The sequence below is a fragment of the Schistocerca americana genome, chromosome 2 (genome assembly GCF_021461395.2).
Source record: "Schistocerca americana isolate TAMUIC-IGC-003095 chromosome 2, iqSchAmer2.1, whole genome shotgun sequence".
Classification (NCBI taxonomy): domain Eukaryota; kingdom Metazoa; phylum Arthropoda; class Insecta; order Orthoptera; family Acrididae; genus Schistocerca; species Schistocerca americana.
The window spans coordinates 25,804,835-25,819,647 of NC_060120.1; positions in this window are offsets into that span (position 1 = coordinate 25,804,835).

A 14,813-nucleotide genomic window follows, 5' to 3' on the forward strand; every position below is an offset into this window, starting at 1 on the left:
ACAACTTGTGTGAAGAATTCAAACTTGTCCATGACAAAGTAGAAAATAGAATAACTTTACCTAATGTTGTGTTTCCTAGTGAAGTAGTAATTTTTTTGCTGTGGGGAGACCTTCACACAAAATTTAATGAGAAGTACTGGTCTGCACTTGCTCAAGTGAGGTTAATATCAGATCCATGGGATCCAGGTGGAACGTTAACATTCTGTGTTAATGGACGGAGTGACGACCGTCGAATCCCTAGTCATTTTCGGTGTTTCTTCTGTACTGTTCTTCCTGTACCGAATTCCCTTCAAATCTTAAACTATTCTGTAATCTATTCTTGAATTCTTAAACTATCCTTTAATTTTAGTAGGTAGGAAACTGGATGTGACTACAAGATTGAGACCAATTTAAGAGAATCACGGATGAACAGTGATCTCTAGACATGAAGTGAAACAAATAGAATGTTATATTAGTGGAAAGTATAATATGATGGTACTATTTAAACCGAGTGATGTCCAGATGACATAAACTTTATAGAGGATTTTACATGTGTATAAAAGTATAGTATAAACTGAATGATTAAACAACCATGTTATCGTAGTGTATAATATTCTATTTTTTATAGAACATTTTATACCTTTTATGAGATGTGAAGTGGATGGGAGGGTTAGTATTAGTTTTGGAAGGGGTGGGTAGTGTAAGTATAAGCATGACTAACACAAAACACACACCACACCTTTCAGACAATCCTCGCAGACAAGTGTGACTCTTTCTTCACCATTTGCCATTCCATAGGGGTTGCTAAGATTTTTCTTTGGGGACTTCAGAGGTGAAGATGAGAATGTCCGTTCTGTAGGAGATGTTTAACATCATACCTCCTCTGGCTTCTCACTCACATACCGAAGTAGGGATCCTGGAGAAGGGGGGAGGGAAGGGTTTCCTGTCTTTGGAGCTATCTCCTTTCTCTTCTTCGATCTTAGCACCCATTTCTACTTTTTCCTTTCTTACTTCTCATCCGAGTACCTACCTATTTTTCCCACTTTCCTTATTCATATACTTCTATTGCAGAAGTCCTTCTCTTTTTCTGTGGTTACAAAGAACCTACAACTTATTTCACATAAGTAGGCCAAAGAAGCAGGCTGCACAAACACACATTGACATACACACAAAGAGAAACTTACACATAAACATAAAAATTATGGATCAGAAAACTGAACCGCCAAGGGATGTAGGGGAATAAAGACATATGTACATCTGAGTATAAAGACAGGAGAATAACAATCAACGCATGTGCCTAGAGAAACAAGAGCAAGAGAACTGGGGCAATAAGTATAAAACAGGGATAAGTTAATTGGAATTAGTCATGCTAGTTTTTTGAGAAAAGGCATAGTATCTACTGGGAGTTGGTAAATACAGGTAGACATAGCATCTAGTATGTGTAGGCATGATATCTGTTTCTATAGTAGGAGTGAGGAGTGAAAGAGGACTCCAGGGTCTTAGATGGAGTTTTGGAAAGTGGAGTTGAGGTGTAAAGTAGATTTTCAATTTCACCAGAGAATATTTAAGAATAGTATACATAAAGATGTATGATAGGGCAATGAACCAGGGGGCCTACTCAAGAAGGATACAGAGGGCGCACTCAACATTTATTGGATGAGAGAAAGGGCGGATAGGCAGACCTATGAAAGGCTGACCTATACTGCATGGACAGGGGATCACAGAAGCTGTATGTCCAGTACAAGGAGGAAGCACACTTTATTTCTTGATGGTGTAACAACTGTATTTGTTGTGAACAAATGAATTATGTATTGAACTAACTTACTAGAAGCAAGAACTAGTTTTTAGTGGTTATTAAACCAAACATATTGTAATTGTATCTGTTAGTATCTAATGGTCCAAGATGGGGTTGACTTGCGAAAGTTGAATGCTAATGTGAAATTTGTGAAGTTGTTTTATTGTGGAGACGAAAATACAACAGAGCTGAACAAAAAGTATCCTGAGAGTACAGAATCATTTCAAGAGTAGAAAAGAAGTCTATTTTGAAATTCCTTTAACCAGCTATAGTCTTCAGAGAAGAAGAGTTTGTGACGATCGACGCAGCCTTCTAACCTGAGAAGATTGACTGCACACAATACGTAAGTCAACTGTGAGAGAAGTGTGAGTCTTGCACCCCAGAAACCACACAGTCCTGTGTCGTCAGAAACTGTTAAAACAGTACTACAATGCTTGCTCATACATTCACATGACTTTTTCATAAACTTTGCGATTTTGTATCATGTATGTCAAAATAATCAGACTTGCAGTTTTTGCTAAATGTTGTCCTTTTCTTTAAAAGTTTCGTGTAGAAATTTTGCATCCTACCACATTACCAGTCCATGCAGATGGGAATTGTGTGTTTTTGTTGATTGCAAAATCAAGTCTAAAGTATGAAATGGGTAACTGAGGAAACTGGTAAACAGCAGTGTGGCATTCTGCTGGAATCCTGTAAGATTATAATGCTTAAGGTTTGGGTTCAATTCACACTTCAGGCAATAAATTTTAACAAGTATAAACAGACCCTCTTCACCTCTGGTAGTGACAACTGAACACATTGGGCTGTGTTGCTATATGTAACAGCACTTGGTTAACTTTTGATAAGCATTTTACACGGTTTTCTCATCTTAGATGTTCATCCGTGCATAATCCAAAAAGATTTATTGATTCTTTTGCTTTTTATGATGTTGGCTGTAGTTTTTGTGTGTGTGTGTGGGGGGGGGGGGGCACATCATTCTCTACATGACACCTGAACATCTCTGGTTGGTGAGCGGGAGGCTCCTTGGAGAGAGAGAGAAGAAAGGCAGTGTGTTCTTGACCAGCATTTGATGTAGACCTGTTGTGTTGTTACCCTTCGAAATGACATGGATCATATTAACCATGTCATATATTACTGGGAGTTGTTCCTACCACATTGCAGTCATTACTTCCTACACTACGGATCCTGCATCTGTCATGAAATGCAACTTAAATTTGCCACTCCACATTAATATGGTCTGATGTATTGCATTGTGACAATGTGGTCGTTACACAAAACATTGCCTATCACACCAACCACGGAGTACATTATCAACAGAATTGCAATGCAGGGTGTGCGGTGTCATCATTGTGTAAATACGGTGGTGAAAACAAATTGCATCAAGAATTCCCATTGGGCTAACCACACCTCAACAATGGTGGCCAACAATGAATCTGCTCTTGAACTTTGTGGAAAATGCTACCACAGTTGGTGTTCTTAACCACAAAGATTGCAACATAATCGTAATGCCACTTTCATGTCTTCTGTGCCTCCTGGACTGCAAAACACATCTCAGCAACTGCTCACAACATCGTTGTAACCAGTGGTGTGTCACAATCAATCAAAAGCCATGTTGCCTATAAAACTGCACAATGCTACATTCATTTCTTCAGTCTCACCTCTGAGGTTCAATTTGCATCTCAAACTACCCTCCTGTGGTTCATGACAGTGGACTGCATTTTTGAAGCAACTAGCATTTTAGATGATGATTCAAAGTAGGCCAACTGGCTCTGCCATCTAGCATGACAGGCTGAACTAATTAGCAACATTATTCTGTCTTCCTCACATGCAAACAAGCACAGCACAGCAAAGACTGTTCTCTTGCAGAAACTTCCTTGAATTTAGAACAAAAGCTATTGGAGGCTAGCTGTGATAGCGACTGCATGACAACACATCCTCACAACTTTGGTGTTGCCTCTGCACAACGATTAATCAAACTGTCATTCCAGACACAACCTTATGAACTGTATGGATCATCAAGTTACTGACTTGAGTTGCAACTGGTGATGTTTTTACATGAGTCAAAACCTCTCAAAAGATGACTCGCATTGGCAGATTGCTTGTTCTCATTGATATGTCACCGGTAGACATTAAACGAACAGATAGATGCCACCCCACATGGCATTGGCACAACAATGTCTCCTGCACCACCCAATCCTGGCCAAGGTAGCTCAATGCAACATGAGCGTGACGTCATCTAGACAGCCAATGGCATGACATAAAATGACCACCTTGCTTGCACCATGTGGCAACAATGCACCTGATGTCACAGTTGGTCCACAGCTATTGGCTTACTGGTTAGGTGTCTGCCCCCGGTATCTGAGTACTCAGCACCAGAGACTGTCAATCCTAAGGGCCCAGGTTCGATTCCTGGCTGTGTCGGAGATTTTCTCTGCTTAGGGACTGGGTGTTGTGTTGTCCTAATCATCATCATTTCATCACCATCAACGCGCAAGTCGCCGAAGTGGCGTCAAATTGAAAGACTTGCACCAGGCAAACGGTCTACCCGACGGGAGGCCATCGTCACACTATTTTTTTTTACTGGTTGGGTGTGGTTAGGCCAGTGTTGTCCATAGGCATGAGATGCAGATTCTCGATGCACTTGGTTTTCACCACTGTATTTACACAATGATAACACTGCACATCCTGGACTGCAATCCTGTTGACACCGTACTCTGTGGTTGGTGTGATGGGTGATGTGTTGTGTAATGACCACATTGTCATCATGTAATACATCAGACCATATCAAGTCGGACACACCTCTCACAAATGTTGCACTCTGTGCGAATACCGAAACAACATCGGTGGACCAAACTAGCTACTTCAGCCTGCCACAATGGACAAAGTCACCCACCTCATCCATGTATAATGCAAACTCATTTCACCATGATGAAGCCTATGTGAGGACATATTTTCATGCCTAGTCTCACTAAACAACAGCACTTTTTAGTGGATATGGCCTCTGACATCAGCTCCTTACCACACAGCAGCACATCAGTCTTTGAACCTACAATGGCACTCCTACTTCACTTGGTGAACAACTCAGAGATGCCATTCTATGGCACCACTACTTGCATCATTCACATGTTGACAAACCTTCAATGCAACTGGACCTACTGCATAACAGATGTCAGAGAACCCACCATTGACATCGACTTTCTATGGGTCTATCAGCTCTCGCCCAATGTAGTACAAGAAGCACTAGTGCACCGTGCTACCAGCAATGGTACTGAAGGATTTTTCATTACAACCATGCCTACTGGGCCCCACTCGAATCTTTCACTATCAACGACTCCCATTCTGAAGTGCTTCACATGTGTTTCATACTGACAGATGATATTTTTGCTGATCATCAACAATATGCCAATTGCAACACACAATCACAGGCACTACACATAAAAAATACTGACCTCCATTAGGTAGACCAAGGCAGCTCTCACATCAGCACCTGAACACTTTTGTTGTGTAATCTCTCAACAGCTGACGGCTGCACACAGGGTGCCACCTTTGACCATGCCCCATCCACCTAGTCACATCCTATGCACAACAGTCACCTCACCATAGAGAAAGCTGACATCAGCCAGCGACTGTCACAACAAGGTCAGCATGCTGCAATATGCAGTGTTTGTAAACAGTGAAACCAACTCTCCCACATCCCAGGCATGAGCACGTACATATGCAGTGCAAAACAGAACTGTGCACCAAACTGTGACCACCAGTGGTCCTTTTGTTCACCGTAAAGCAAGCCGCTGGCACCTGCATACCTGCTGCTGTTACAGGCTTACTCGGATTATGTTATTATATTGTACACCTACTGCTACTGATTGTTGTCATTTTTTAAAATGTTAATGAAATCTATATCTATTTTTCCTGTATTGTTTTTCTTTAACGATAGATGGGAAGCATCAACTAGGTATTCACTTGTAGGACACTGTGGTTCTCATACACTGAAGAGCCAAAGAAAATGGTACACCTGCCTAATATCGTGCAGACCCCCACAAGCACTCAGAAGTGCTGCAACACGACATGGCACGGACTTGAGTAATGTCTGAAGTTGGGCTGGAGGAAATTCACACCATGAATCCTGTAGGGCTGACCACAAATCCTTAAGAATATAAGGGGAAGGAGATCTCTTCTCAACAGCACATTGCTAGGCATCCCAGATATGCTCAATAATGGTCATGTCTGGGGACTTTGGTGGCCAGTGGAAGTGTTTAAACTCAGAAGAGTGCTCCTGGAGCCACTCTGCAGCAATTCTGAACGTGTGGGGTGTCACATTGTCCTGCTGGAATTACCCAGTCGGAATGCCCAAAGGACATGAATGGATGCAGATGATCAGACAGAATGCTTATGTATGTGTCATCTGTCATAAGCAAACCTAGACATATCAGAGGTCCCATATCACTCTAACAGCGCACACTCCATATCATTATAGAGCCTTCACCAGCTTGAACAGTCTCCTGCTGTCATGCAGAGTCCATGGATTCATGAGGTTGTCTCCATACCCGTACACAGCCATCTGCTTGATTCAATTAGGAATGAGACTCGTCCGACCAGGCAACATGTTTCCAGTCATCAGCAGTCCAATGTTGGGGTTGACGGGCCCAGGTGAGGTGTAAAGTTTTGTGTCATGCAGTCATCAAGGGCATACAAGTGGGCCTTAGGCTCTGAAAGTCCACATTGATGATGTTTTGTTGAATGGTTCACACGCTGACAGTTGTTGATGAACCAACATTGAAATCTGCAGCAATTTGCGAAAAGGTTGCACGTCTGTCACGTTGAACAATTCTCTTCAGTCATTGTTGGTCCCATTCTTGCAGGATCTTTTTCTGGCCACAGCAATGTCAGAGATTTGATGTTTCACTGGATTCTTGATAGTCACAGTACAATCTTGAAATGATCATACAGGAAAATCCCCAATTCATCGCTACTTCAGAGATGCTGTGTTCCATCACTCGTGCACCAACTATAACACCACATTCAGACTCACTTAAATCTTGATAAACTGCCATTGTAGCAGCAGTAACAGACCTAACAATTGCGCCAGGCAGTTGTTGTCTTATACTGCCTACTACAGTACTGTATTCTGCCTGTTTGCATTTATCTGTATTTGAATTCACAGTCCTATACCAGTTTCTTTGGCACTTCAGTGTAATAGAACATATAGCCAAGTGACAGCACCTGCAGCTTCTCATTAAACAGTCTTCAATGAGCAGCAGTTCTAAGAAGAAGTTACAACCACTTGATGTACATTTCATGAACTTTCGGCAAGCATATATCATCTGACACTCAGGCAGCCTGTGGGCTCATCCTTAAGAAAGTTGATTCAGTCAGACTTACTGGAAAGTATAGGGTACCCAACATCCAGGAATTTGCTGGTGCAACAGTATTCAGCATAATTGATGTACTGATGCACCCTGACAAAATCCAGAACATGGTGATCAAATAAATCTTTGTGCTATATGACCTCAACAGCACTGTACAAGGGTAGCAACATTTTATGAAGGGCTACCGTTCAATATGGGGCCATGCATAGGTAGTCAACTACGTACCTCTGATTTGCTATATATTGTGATGATAAGTGTATTTCATGCTTCATTGTATCAAAAGTTATTGAAAATATTGAGGCAGAATCAAATAGAAAAGCAAATTACTTGCTGCGTGATGCAAGCACGTCTTCACATGAGTACAACTGCCATGTAGTGTCTGAAAATTTAAACTTCAAACAGAAAATCTGGTTCTGCTCGAAATTAGAATGCAAAGAATTAGGCCCAAAACTAAATGAAAACAGATCCACTACCAAAATTATTTCAGGTTTACTTCAGGAAATATCACACTTAAAACAAAAAGTAATACAGCATGAAGCTTTTAGTGCATCGGAGGAACTCAATAATGATAAAACCCAAAGTAAATCGGAGGAAAAAGTGTTTGTGCAAAACGGAATAATGGTGTTGTATGTGTGTGCTTCAAAGGCAAATTTCATTATTGATGGCAAACTATATGCTTCATTAAAGGATAATGTACATTATGTACAGGTGTGGAAGTGTGATTTATGCAGACTCAATAAGAACAACAGTCCAGATCTCTCTGAGACTTCTGATATAAACATCACAAATAACTGCTTGCCAGTCATACAAGTGAAAAACAGCTCTAAGGATCATAGTGTTTACAGAGACGAAACTGTTTCATCACAATATCTCGTTGAAGGCTCACTTAATCGGTGTACAACAGACACTCAAATAAGTAGTGCTAAGGTGAACAATAGTTCTGAAGATAATCAGTCCTATCAACCTGCAGCTACTCCCTAATGCTATCACCCACAATCTCAAAGCTCCAAGGAACAAAAATCAAGAAGAAAACTGATGCTTATTGCTGACAGCCGCGCATGTGGAATCAGCTCTCATATATCTAAAAGCCATATTACTTGCTAAAAGACTGCAGCCCAACATTTGTTCCAATTTTTATTGAATTGAGTTGATTTGAATGAAATTTTATTGTCGTTTAGCTATTACAGCAATTGACAAAGTCAAGTTACATATATACAAGTCATACAGCATATACACATGGGTTGAAGATCAATATGTCACTATTGGTTTTCCATAAAATACAATATTTAAAATCAAATAATATGAAAACATTGCATCATAAATTACTCAGTTCAAGAATTTATGCTGTACTCTCCAAACCGGTACCACTATGATATTTTACAGTCATAAAATTCGTGAAGTGAGTAGCAAGGATTTGCAGCTAAGCAACTGAATAATTTGTCTTTAAATAAATGAAATGGAGCTTCCACCCATTCTATTGGCAGTTTGTTAAACATCTTCATACCCCCCACTTCGTAGCTGTTCAGTGACTTGGATAATCTGTAGTAAGGTATGTGAAGATGGTTACTATTTCTGGTTCCATGAGAGTGTACATCTTTTCTGCACTGTTATTCTGATAAGTTGCTCTTTATATACAGTAGGGCAGTGTAAATATACATGTTTATAATAGTTAATATTTTTTAAGTTGATAAACAGTGGTTTGCAGTGGGCCAGTTTATCACTGTTTGTGATAATTCGAATTACTTTCTTCTGAACTACCACAATGTCCTGAAGGTGTGAGCTATTGCCCCATATTAAAAGCACACAAGATGTAATTCTTTGAAAAAAAGCAAAGTAGGTTGATCTTACATAGGCCGCAGGGACATGATTTTTTAAATTCCTTAACAAATACACCACTCTAGACAACCTTGCACTAATGTATTTAATATGTGGCTCCCAAGTCAATTTACTATCTATAACAATACCAAAGAACTTAACACTATCCGTGAAGTCTGCTAGTGGCAGATCTCTTAATCTAAATACAATCTTTTGAGTTTTACTCTCATTAAGCAGGAACCCATTAGCTCGAAACCAGACTGATGCTTGTGATATTGTGTCATTTGCCACAGTTTGGAACATATCCATGTCTGAGGTGATTATGAAAAAAGTGGTATCGTCTGCATAGAGAATGGAGTGAGTATTTACGTAAGATGGTAGATCATTTGTCATTAGGATAAATAGCAGAGGTCCTAATACTGAGCCTTGTGACACACCACACTTAACTTCAGCTAGCTGTGATCTCTGTTTACCAATACAAACAATTTGTTTATGTTTGCTGAGGAAAGATTCGTAAATGTTGTCAACTTCACTGTTTGTGATTCCGTAATAAAGTAATTTGTTGAGGAGTGAAATATGGTCCACACAACCAAAGGCTTTGCTAATATCATAAAAGCTAGCCTGAGCAAATTTTTTTCCTTCATAAGCATTAAGCACTTTTTTAATCAGGGAGTCAATGGCATGGACTGTTGATTTGTCCTTCCTATAGCCAAATTGTACTTCAGTAATAATGTTATTACATGTCAGATAATCACACAACTGAGAGTTGATGATGGATTCCAAAACTTTAGATAAAATAGGTGTCAGAGATATTGGGCGATAGCTATATGGGTAATTTTTGGCTCCTTTCTTGTAAATGGGCACTACCCTGGATAATTTTAATACATCTGGGAATACTCCTTCAATGAGACATATGTTTATACATTTAGTAAGAGGATATACTATGTGCCCAATTATATTTTTAATATATTACAAGAAATATGATATGTATCTTCACTATCAGAGGGCCTAAAATTATTTACAATAGTTAAAACAACATCTGGTGTGACCTCTGTTAAAAGGAATTTATCTTTCAGGGTATAGTCTACATTATGTTATTTAATTAGATCAGCTACAGTTTCTTGCAGCCTCCCAATGCTTTCCCTAAATTGGTTAACAGATTTTATACAGTAGTTATTAAATTCATCTGCTGAAATTTCTACCTCAGCTTTCTGCCTGCTTTTGGCCACTGAATTTATTATAGTCCATGCTCTTTTGCGTTTGTTTTTTGATGACTCAATGCTGACTACTTTATGTTGTTTTTGGCCTCATTTAAAGCATACTAATATTCCTTTTGTGCTTTCGAGTACCTTTGTTTAGCCATATCAGTTTTCTGAAATCTGTAAGAATCTCTATACAACAACAACTTCCTGTTCATATTGTAACAATACCAGAGAAGGAAAGTTGCTACTCGCCATATAGCTGAGTCCTGATAGGCACAACAAAAAGATTCAGACAATTAAAGCTTTTGGCCATTAAGGCCTTTGTCAGCAGTAGACACACACGCACACACACACACACACACACACACACACACACACACACGTAAATGCAACTTTCACACACATCTGCACTCTCAGAGAGCTGAAACCACACTACGAACAGCAGCACCAGTGCATGATGGGAATGGCGAGGAGGCTGTGGCGGAGAGGGGGAGGGATAGTATGGTGGGAGTGGCGGACAGTGAAGTGTTGCAGTTTAGACGGAGGGCGGTAGAGAAGGTGCAGAGGGGGGAGGTAAGTAGCGGAAAGGAGAGAAATAAAAGAAATCAAAAGAAATTAAAAGACTGGGTGTGGCGGTGAAATGACAGCTGTGTAGTGCTGAAATGGGAATAGGGAGGAGGCTGGATGGGTGAGGACACTGACGAAGGTTGAGGCCAGGAGGGTTATAGGAACACAGGATGTATTGCAGGGAAAGTTCCCACCTGCGCAATTCAGAAAAGCTGGTGTTGGTGAGAAGAATCCATATGGCACAGGCTGTGAAGCAGTCATTGAGATGAGAGATATCATGTTTGGCAGCGTGTTCAGCAACAGGGTGGTCCACTTGTTTTTTGGACAGTTTGTCGGTGGCCGCTCATTCGGACAGAGGTTGCAGCTTAGCTTGTAAATCACATGTCTGATTTCACAGGTAGCCCTCCCTTTGATGGGATAGGTGATGTTAGTGACAGGACTGGAGTAGGTGCTGGTAGGAGGATGTATTGGACAGGTCTTACATCTAGGTCTATTACAGGGGTATGAGCCATGAGGTAAGGGATTGGGAGCAGGGGTTGTGTAAGGATGGACGAGTATATTGTGTAGGTTTGGTGGACGGCGGAATACCATGGTAGGAAGGGTTGGAAGGATAGTGGGCAGGACATTTTTCATTTCAGGGCACGATGAGAGGTAATCGAAACCCTGGCAGAGAATGTAATTCAATTGCTCCAGCCCCGGATGGTACTGAGTTACGAGGGGATTGCTCCTTTGTGGCCGGACTGTGGGAGACTGAGAAGATAAGGCACAGGAGATTTGTTTTTGTACAAGAATGGGAGAATAATTACAGCCAGTAAAGGCTTCAGTGAGACCCTTGGTATATTTTGAGAGGGACTGCTCACCATTGCAGATGCTCTGACCACAGGTGGCTAGGCTGTACAGAAGGGACTTCTTGGTATGGAATGGGTGGCAGCTGTCAAAGTGGAGGTATTGCTGGTGGTTAGTAGGTTTGATATGGACAGAGGTACTGATGTAGCCACCTCTGAGGTGAAGGCCAACATCTAGGAAGGTGGCTTGTTGTGTTGAGTAGGGCCAGGTGAAGTAAATGGGGAAGAAGTTGTTGAGGTTCTGGAGGAATGTGAATAAGGTGTCCTTGCCTTCAATCCAGGTAGCAAAGGTGTCATCAATGAATCTGAACCAGGTTACGGAACGATTCCTCTAGATGGCCCATGAATAGGTTAGCACAGGATGGTGCAATGCAGGTGCCCATAGCTGTACTGCGGATTTGTTTGTAGGTGATGCCTTCAAAGGGGAAGTAATTGTGACTGTATATGCTTGGTCATGGTCACTAGGAAAGAGGTTGTTGGTTTGGAATCCATAGGGCATTTGGAAAGGTAGTGTTTGATAGCAGTAAGGCCATGGGCATTAGGAATGTTGGTGTATTGGGAGGTGGCATCAATAGTGACGAGCTGGGCTCCGTGTGGTAAAGGGGCAGGAACTGTGGAGAGTCGGTCAAGGAAATGGTTGGTATCTTTCATATAGGAGGACAGGTTCTGGGTGATAGGTTGAAGGTGTTGGTCTAAGAGAGCGGAGATTCTCTCAGTGGGAGCACAGTAACTGCCCACAATCGGGCATCCTGAGTGTTTGTTTTTATGGACTTTAGGAAGCATGTAGAAGGTGGGAGTGCGGGGAGTGTCTATTCCCGTATTGTTGCTTATCATCTACCGTACTTTTCCGGTGCCACACGATCTTACATCTCTAACTACGCACCTCTCCCCACCCCCATACTTTCCCCACTCTACGCCTGTTCGCACCCACTAAATCCACCTCATCCAGTCACATCTGCCGTCCCCTTTACGCTTATCTGCCCTCAAACCTGCTACCCACAGTAATATACATATACGAGGGTTATTCCAAAAGTAAGGTCCGATTGATTGCCAAATTGAAACCACAGTGAACATCAGAAATGTTTTACTTGTAACAATTAGCTACACCTTTCAGCTACTTCTCTACGTAGTCGCCGTTCTGGCTTAGACTTTTGTCATAGCGTTGTACCAACTTTTCAATAGCCTCATCATAGAAGGCAGCCGCCAGTGCTTTCCGCCAATTCTCCACGCTGGCCTACACCTCGTTGTCTGTGTCAAAATGTTGTCTTCAAAGACAGCGGTTCATGTGACCAGAGATGAAACTCAGGGGGAGATAATTGCGGACTGTATTGTGGGTAATCTAACATTTCCATTTGAAAACGATGCAGGAGCATCTTCATTGCCCCTGCAGAATGCGGCTGAGAATTGTCGTGAAGACGAAACAGCACGACAGTTATGTAATGTTGGCTGCATAGCTTCAGGCGAAATTTCTCACCAGGCCCTCGTACTTGGCGGCAGACACTATTTTCTAGACATCTTTACGCACTCACTGCGAGCTCAGAAATGAGAAGAGCGACGTGATGCTAACTGGGGTTATACTAGAGACACTACCCAACACATCTGTGCAAAGCTTTATCGGATTTTCATAGTCGTTTCCATTTCGCGACCGATCGGACCTTACTTTTGGAATAACCCTCGTACTTATTATCGATTAGTTATTCTCTACTTTACCTTTTAGTGAGTGTTCGCCTTCCTCTATCATCATCTTCCTCAGATTTCATCTCGCTTTTTTCCCACTTGTGTATCCATTTCGTCGTTTTCACACGTATTTGGGTGTATTTTTGCGTAATTTTTCAGACATAACTCTACTTTCTTACGTAATTTTTCACATTTTTTGCACCACCATGGATCCTTGCTCCTTCCATCTGCGTCAATACAGAAACGTTTCCTTACCCCTAGCCAAATCCCAGTTCCACATACTGGTTCTGCGTTGTTGCTTGGCTCATGAAATCCCCCCTAATGGCTTTACCATCAAATTACCCGTCTCTGGTTGCCACCTCTCCTTCCACAATGACCTCCACCTGTTCAGATTCCGCCAATCCTTAGCTCTCACCAACATAGTCCTGCAAAACCATATCAACCAGGCCCTATCCTCCTTGCAGTACCTTCTCTCCATCCGCAAAATTCTCCTGCTATGTAATCCCAAATTCCTGGAACCCATAACTCGCATTGAAACTCTAACTGCAAATTTAAACGCAGCCAAAACCTCTCAGACAAACAGAAGCTAAACACTGTCAAAGTTAGCGTAAGGATTGCTATGCATGATGCGTTCAGTGAATTCGAAAGTAAAATTCTATGAACCAACTTGACAGAAAATCCTAGGAAGTTCTGGTCTTACATTAAATCAGTAAGCGGATCAAAAATGCATATCCACACTCTCTGGGATGATAATGGCGTTGAAACAGAGGATGACACACGTAAAGCTGAAATACTAAACACCTTTTTCCAAAGCTGTTTCACTGCGGAAGACCGCACTGCAGTTCCTTCTCTAAATCCTCACATGAACGAAAAAATGGCTGACATCGAAATAAGTGTCCAAGGGATAGAAAAGCAACTGAAATCGCTCAACAGAGGAAAGTCCACTGGACCTGACGGGATACCAATTCGATTCTACACATAGTACATGAAAGAACTTGCCCCCCCCCCCCCCCCCCCCCCTTCTAACAGCCGTGTACCGCAAGTCTCTAGAGGAACGGAAGGTTCCAAATGATCGGAAAAGAGCACAGGTAGTTCCAGTTTTCAAGAAGGGCCGTCGAGCAGATGCGCAAAACTATAGGCCTATATCTCTGACATCGATCTGTTGTAGAATTTTAGAACATTTGCTCACGTATCATATCATTTCTGGAAATCCAGAATCTACTCTGTAGGAATCAACATGGATTCCAGAAACAGTGATCGTGTGAGATCAACTCACTTTATTTGTTCATGAGACCCAGAAAATATTAGACACAGGCTCCAAGGTACACACCATTTTCCTTGACTTCCGGAAGGCGTTCGATACAGTTCCCCACTGTCGCCTGATAAACGAAGTAAGATCCTACGGAATATCAGACCACCTGTGTGGCTGGATTGAAGAGTTTTTAGCAAACAGAACACAGCATGTTGTTCTCAATGGAGAGACGTCTACAGACGTGAAAGTAACCTCTGGCGTGCCAGAGGGGAGTGTTATGGAACCATTGCTTTTCACAATATATATAAATGATCT